Source organism: Tenrec ecaudatus, chromosome 13 (genome assembly GCF_050624435.1).
Source record: "Tenrec ecaudatus isolate mTenEca1 chromosome 13, mTenEca1.hap1, whole genome shotgun sequence".
Classification (NCBI taxonomy): Eukaryota; Metazoa; Chordata; class Mammalia; order Afrosoricida; family Tenrecidae; genus Tenrec; species Tenrec ecaudatus.
The window spans coordinates 44,914,063-44,921,940 of NC_134542.1; positions in this window are offsets into that span (position 1 = coordinate 44,914,063).

Sequence of the window (7,878 nt, forward strand, 5' to 3'; positions counted from 1 at the left end):
CCCAATAAGATGTATCGACACGATGGATATAACATTAAGCTCAAGCATAGTAAGGATAGCGAGGATAGTGGATGATGGGACTGTGTCCAGTTCTGTTTGACATAGGATTACAATGGCCTAGAACTGATTCAATGGCACCTGACCACCACTGAAACAGAAGAAAAGATGCAGGCTGTGTGAGACGTAAATAAATTATGCTAGGTTTAGCATCCTAGCTGTTTCAATCTGAATTTAGGTAGAATTCGGGGAGAATTCAAAACAGTAAAACTTTAAGGAAGGGAAATCTTAAGAAACATTCAGTGTAGAGTTTACTATGGAGTTAACAAAGTAGATTCTTCTTGCCATTGAATTGATACTTATTGACAGCAACCCCTCTGGACAGGGCAGAACTCCCCTCGGAGTTTCTGAAACTCTAACATTTCAGGGGAGTCTCTTCCGCAGGGTAGCTGCTTCTTGGAACTGCTGATCTTGTAGATAACAGACCATCAGGTAGCCAGCATGCTACCAAGGAGATAAGAAAGCAGATTAGTGAAAATGATGATGGCAACATATGGACAAATGTGCTTGACACAATAGCTGGATGTATGGATTGTGATGAGTTGTATGAGCCCCAAATAAAATTATTTTTTTAAAGAAAGAAGATTAGTGATATTCATGATCAATTTTCACTTTTTGTTTGATATTAAAAGAGTTATATAAAGCAGTTGTTGATCCAATTAAATTAAGTTTATATGTAAATATATCAATTAAATAAAGATCCTTGGTACTAACATCAATTTCTTCTTTTATCACTGATAAACTTAAGAAGACTTTATTTGGATATATATTTTTTTCATATGTACCCTATCTTCTGTTTTTTCTACTTAAGGTTTTCATAGGTCTATGCTTTGGGCTATTAATCGCAATGTTGACAGTTTGAAACTACCAGCCACACTCCATGCGGCTTTCTATTTTCATAAAGTTTCACAGTCTCAGAAACCCGTGGGGGCAATTCGGCTGTATCGTATAGGGTTGCTATGAGTCAGAAGGAATTCCATGGCAGTAGTTCCTTTGAAGAGGACAGCCTATTCCTTCTTTACAGTCTGTCCTTAGCTGGAAACTGTTGAAACCTGTTCACCTTGGGTAGTATTTGAAATACTAGTGACATCGTTTCCAGTATCACAGCAATATGCAAGCCACTAAGCCACCACAGTACAGAAAATTGATGGATACATAATAGATAAATACTAGGGAAATATGTAATTTGTTGTGGTGCAGAAATAAAGCTAAAATCTTAAAACCATAATAGAATTATTGAGATCCTATGCTCCAACTTCAGTGCTGAAAACCAAACCCAGAATGGGACAAATCTTTAGAGAAAATAGCATGAAGTACCTAATGCTCTCTTGTGACTTATGTTCAAATTTAGAAATTATCTTAGAACAAAAGTGATCTTCATTTGAGTCTCTTATGCCCTTTTAGGATAGCTCAATAATATAGGAAGCCTCTCTCTTGCTAAATGCTAGTAGACAATTGCATTTCTGAGGGAGTAAGTCAACAATTATAATATTTTGATCATATCACTTCATATTCCACTTTTAAATTACTCAAAATATGGATGGATTGTTACAGAAACTGCTGGGTTCCAGCAACTACTTGAACATATTGTTTTCTATAAATTATTATTTTTATAAATTTGTTTCTTGTCTTTTTATCTTACTTTGATTTTTCCTCCCTTTCCAATTTATTACATTACATCTGATGCAATTTCAAAAAGAAAAAAGTCTCTGGTTATATTTTATATATTGATTTTTAAATCATATCTACTTTATTATTTGCTTTATTATTTTGCCAATATTTTAATTAGAGGGGGGAAATAAAGTCTATTCCCGGTTCAAGAATTTTATTAAAAACTATATAGAGAATGCACTTCCAAGGAGTAAAACTCAACCCTAACAATTTTTAGATGCACAGGTAATTTACACTGTGCTGAGGCCTGAACAAAATTTGCTGAGCAAGGGTCCTGTCCCTGACTATACTGTCACTCTGGGCAGTAAATAAGTTGCAATGGTGTGCCTGATGCCTCCTCCCTGGAAGATACATATCTGGAAGCCTTTGCCAGAAGGAGAAATAATTTTGGTATGTACGAAGTGCATGATCCTGGTACAAGTCATATAATTCTAGACCAGCCACATAAAACTTCGGAGCAATTAATTAATTCATGTCCAGTTTCATTCCAAGTCCTAGCACATGACTCTGTAGGTTCAGGGCATTTCCTGCTTATTGTAACATGGAGATACATGTTTGAGCATTTCATATAATTAGATCTTATTGCATTTCTTTTTGCAATTAAAAATCTAATTCAGAACCAAGATTGTATGTGAACATTTAATATGAAGATACTTATGGAGTACCCTGTTTCCTATAGACACCCAAACTTGTTCATCCTAACTGTGTGCTGGGAGATAATTAGATAATAATGTCAAGAAACCACAGATCCCTGGATGGCTTAGATGTCTTGCCCTTGACCCTAGAATAAGTGTTGGTGAGTTGAGCCATGCCAGAAAGGCTTGGAGATCGCTTCTGTAAGTAGTTTAACACAGAAAAGCCCTTGAAGTTTGATTGACAAATGACAACATATGCAATTCAATAGTTCATTCACAGTATAAAAAGCTGTACAGACATCACAAAAATTTAAAAACATTTCTTCTGTCTTATTAGCACCCCACTTCCCCCTATTATCCCCTACTTTGCCCCAAGAAGCCATTAATTCAGTAACGGTCTCTATAGATTTCTCTGTCCTGGATTTCATAGAGAGCAAAACATATTTAAAAACAACAAAACTAGCAGCAATGATAACAGAAATCAGAGAAAAGCGTCAATCATAAATAAAGCAGAAAATATTAAAAACTAGGAAATTTAATGGTTCAAAGGGGGATCAAATGATAGGATGTTACATTTAAACCCAACTGCACCTGCAAAGATCCATCATCCGATGCACTCTGCCCACGGGCAAAGCTCTTCACAGCAATGCTTTACGGTTATAGGGACTCCCTGAAAATTTAATCCATGTGTATTTCCTATTTACTAATTTATTTCTAACTGAAACAACTTTAAAATGTGTCAAAGAGGAGATCAAATGATAAGGTATTACATTTTAGCTTAACTACATTTGCTGTAATCAACTTTACAATGTTCTCCATCTGATAACAAAAATATTCACATCCCCGGACCCTGGTCAAAGGGGATTTACCAATGGCTTAATGCTTTTGTCAACCTTGCAATTCACCTTTGTAACTCCTGGGGTCTCCAGGAGTCAGAATTGAGTCAATAATAATGGGTTTTATTTATTTATTTGTTTGGTGTATGTGTGTATATTTGTATTCATTATAAACTGCAACAAACTGTGAAATAATTTATGAAAAGTGACAAAATACTTGGAAATTTTGAGTTTCAGGAGAACATAGAACAAACATTTACCTGTGTGTGTATGATTAAAAATATAGGCCTCAGTATAAAAATATTAACTTTAAGGTAAAACATTAAAAAGAATTAATGTATATAATTTAGAAAAATTGCCATATTAAGATAAATATTCAGGAAAAATATTACAAATAATAATAAAATCTTTAAAGTGAAGGAAAAAGGCAATCCTTGGCTAACCCAAACCCAAAAGTTCAGAAAGTACTGGGAAGCTCAGTGGGGAGCAGAGATAGATGCATATGAGACTTTCTCTATAACATATTTATCTCTAGACATGAAATGAGAAATTTAAAAATAAATTTTTGAATCAACCATTATTGCAAGGAGTACATTTTGATAATATACTATCTCTAATAAGGTGGAAAAGATGTTCCATAACATTTATACAGTCACATATTTGTCAAATTGTAGATAAGCATGAATAAATGTATGACATCATTTCCCATTCCTAGGCTTGTTTCGTGCAATCAATAAGATTAAATATGGTTTATTTAATCTTAATATCTTTATGTTATTTAATTATAATATCCTATTTTGTGCTTTATGAGCATATATTCCATGAATTACAAAGTAATCTTTTACTAATAGGTAGATTACTATTTTAAAGTTCTCTTTCTTTTGTGTACCTACTGATTGAAAAACAAACAAACAAATAACAATTGAGTTAGGCCAATGTTTCTCAAATATTTTAAATATTATTTTAAAAAGATCAAACTGCTTGTTCTCATAATCAGTCTAGGGAGAGCATTATATTGATTTATTTTTTTCATGGCTTTACGTACATTGTTGTCAGATTGACTGACAGCAGCAATAATAAAACAACAAAGCATAGATAAATTCCAGAGGACAGAAACGGAAACAGTAAGCCCATTTTCTCCTGGGGCCTTCCTAGGCCATTCACTAACAATAGGGATGATGAATATGATAACATGCATGTCAATGAGTTTTCCAACAACACTTTGTGTTTTGTTCATACTCATATTTATCCAGTTGATTAGGGTGATTTGCATAATTTAGAGGTAATTTCTCTCTGAAAGACATGATAAAATTCACTGATTGCAGTACGCCAAGCTATTCCCATATGCAAGCATTTCCCAAAAAACCTAGAAAAGAGGAGGAAAAACTTGAAAATATTTCTAGGTGCCCAAACAGTTTAAGGGACTGGTGCTTTAAGTAATGGTTGAATAGTTCGTTTTTCATTATGGGCATGCACTAGTGTGGTAGGAGGCAGTAAGATGCCCTCCAGTGATTGCTGCCCACTGACACTGATGCCCCGTGGGATCCTTTTTTCTTGAGGTTGGCCTTGATTTTTCTCATGAATGAAATATGCCAGACAAATGGGGTCAGTCTGATTTGATTGCTCAGAAAGGGTGTGGCTTTCCCACTGCCTCTTTGCCTGTCGACCTTGAATTCTTTGGAGGGAACTAGCTATCGCATTGCATGCAAGCACTAGACAGGCCCAAAATCATGGAACTCAAGTTGATAGTCGGATGTCACTCAGGCACTGTGCCCAGGCAACTTCCCTGTGACTGAGACTGGATGCAGGTTTTCTCTCGTCACTAATATATATGCCCAAAGCTATAGACAACAGCTTGGCTGTAGTTTTTTTTTTTTAATTTTAACAATTTATTGGGGCTCATACAATTCTTTTCACAGTTCATATATATACATACATCAATTGTATAAAGCACATCTGTACAGTCTTTGCCCTAATCATTTTTTTCTCTTTTCTTCTTTTACATTTTATTAGGGACTCATACAACTCTTACCACAATCCATACATATACATACATCAATTGTATAAAGCACATCCATACATTCCCTGCCCCAATCATTCTCAAGGCATTTGCTCTCCACTTAAGATCTGGGATGGGAAACTCCAGCTAAGTGATGTCATGGGGAGACTGCTGGCTCACAAAAGCTCTGATATTGTAAACATTTGTTGTTTGCAGTCACTAAGTTTGGAGGAATGTGTTACATTATAGTAACCACCTAATATATCATATTTTCTGTATTTTATTATTGCATATTTTATTTTATTATTTGAAGACTGTGAAGTAATTAGGTCCATTGGTTATCTATGAAATCTTCTCTAAGTGAGTTTGGTGAAAGTTTTTCAGTGTGTCATTAAGGACACAAACTGCTTTGCATTGTCTGTTCTGGATCTATACAAACATCTCTCTGTAGAGAGATGCAGGCAGACTCTTTCTAGTGCAGATTCTGCACTAGATGCAGATTCTGCACTGGATGCATTCAGATGAGCTGTATGAGGCCCCAATAAAATGATTTTAAAAAAAGAAAAAGGTTTACCATGGAGTCTATTATTCCTCAAAAAAACCTTGTGAAGTGTCACGGGAGGCTTGCAATAATGGGGTTTTCCCTGGTAACCAAGAATGCACCTAGTGGCAAAATTCAGGGTACCTACGGGCACAGTCATAAGAAACCAATGAGGAGCTGATGCCAGGGGCTTAAGTGCAGAGCAAATGTTTTGAGAATGATGAGGGCAATGGATGTACAGATGCGTTTGACACAATGGATGTGTGTATGGATTGTGATAAGAGTTGTATGAGCCCCTAATAAAATGATTTTAAAAAAAAGAGAAACCAACAGAACAGACTTCCCAGGGAGTCAGTTCAGGTACGTCTGCTTACCCTTTTGACTGGTACTGGGGACGACTCACCGAGGCTGCTGTGGGAATGTGTTAGACACTCCGCTGGTTCATAAAGCCCTCTTCAGAATCACATAGCCACACACAAGGATGCGAAATGTAGGAAGATCACAGGCCGGTGGGTGCAAAGTCTTGTAGATCCAATTCTGGTGGATGTCTCACAAGGCTCAGGCCTCCACCTGGCTCCTCCAGCTCCCCAACTATAGCTCTTCAAGAGAGAGGAAGTTCCTAGAGTCCTGAGGAGAAGGCCAGGCCCACAAGAAGGCATCGTCAGGCTGTGACCGTTTGCCAGGCTAGATTCTACCCTGCACCTATTTATCAAGTTGATATGAAATTATGTAATGATTAATTTTATGTCAATTCTTACGTACCACAGTGGATAAGAATCGGGTATATTTAATGGCATCCATACAACCACAAGTAATCTACCAGGAAGATTTTTAGAGTATCATGTTAGAAAACCTTACTGGAAATCTATTTGGAGCATGGCATCCCTTTTTCCATGCATACATGTCGCTTACAACCTTCCTCTACAAAAGCAGTTCTGTCTCCGGGACTCAAGCTGCTAGCCTGTGTACGCCATAGCTTTGCATTGTGAAACCAACAAGGCATATGTTCCTGGTAGCCCAGGTGAATCTCTCCCCAATTCCAGTTGGCACCGAGGATTTATACTATGTTTGCTGTGTGCTGGACAACAGAGTTGAGCGGAAGCTGCACTCACAGAGAACAACCTACTGAGGGAACTCTGCTAGCAATAAGTCAGACATCGAGGGAGATATGACTGAAACATGGGGATTTGACAGGAATATGACACCCCAACCCTCACCAGGTAATTTTTGATTACATCACAGTCTTTTAACTGTGGTGGTTTGCGTGTTGCTCTGATGCTGTTATTTAAAATACCGGCAGGGTCAGTGAAGTGAACAGGTTTTGCTAGGTAGCTAGAGGCAGAAATCAGGGTTGTCCCACTTCATGCCAAGGCCTTACAAGAAGTTGGAAGCTGCTCAAGGCCTTTGAGACAGGAAGCCACTACACTCCAGAGGACCCCAATCTGGGACAAGGAGGTTTAATTCAGCCAATGGGATCAGCCAGTACCGTTGACCACGCCTCCAAGCAGAGGGCCCTGAAGAGCCAGAAGCTTGGAGACCACCACCTCTTTCTTCAGCTGCTCCTCAGCAGAGTTGTGGCTTTCTCAGCCTCTGGTCCCCACATGGGCGTGTGCAGTGCCCTGGGGGTGCCTGTGTAAACCCTGAAACTTCTGTCTTTTCTAAAGACTCACTTGGATCACAAACAGGGATTTGTGGCAAATTCTTTCTTGTGCAAAGCCAAGGACTGAGGCATTTCCACGCCAGGAACCTAAAGTTTCAGGGGAGCTTCTCACTTAAGAACAGACTAGGCATAGCCTATGGCTAGGCTGTCCACTTCTTTGGAACGGATCCTTGGCAACCTAGGGCTAGTGAGGAACATAGTCAGCTAGACTGCAGGAAGGAGAACCTCTCAGACTGGAAGACATAAAACTGCAGGTGAGGAAGTGCCGCCTTCTCAAAGTCGAGTCAACCATGATGATACCGACGGAATAAAGCTTTGGACACCTTCCTTTATGAATGGGACATGATACAGAAGGACAAGTAATGGCTGCAAGCAACCATTAATAATCAGAATATGGAATATAAAAATGTATAAATACAAGATATTGGAAGTCATAAAAATAGTATAGTCAGGAAACAATATGAAAAATAAGAATGTAA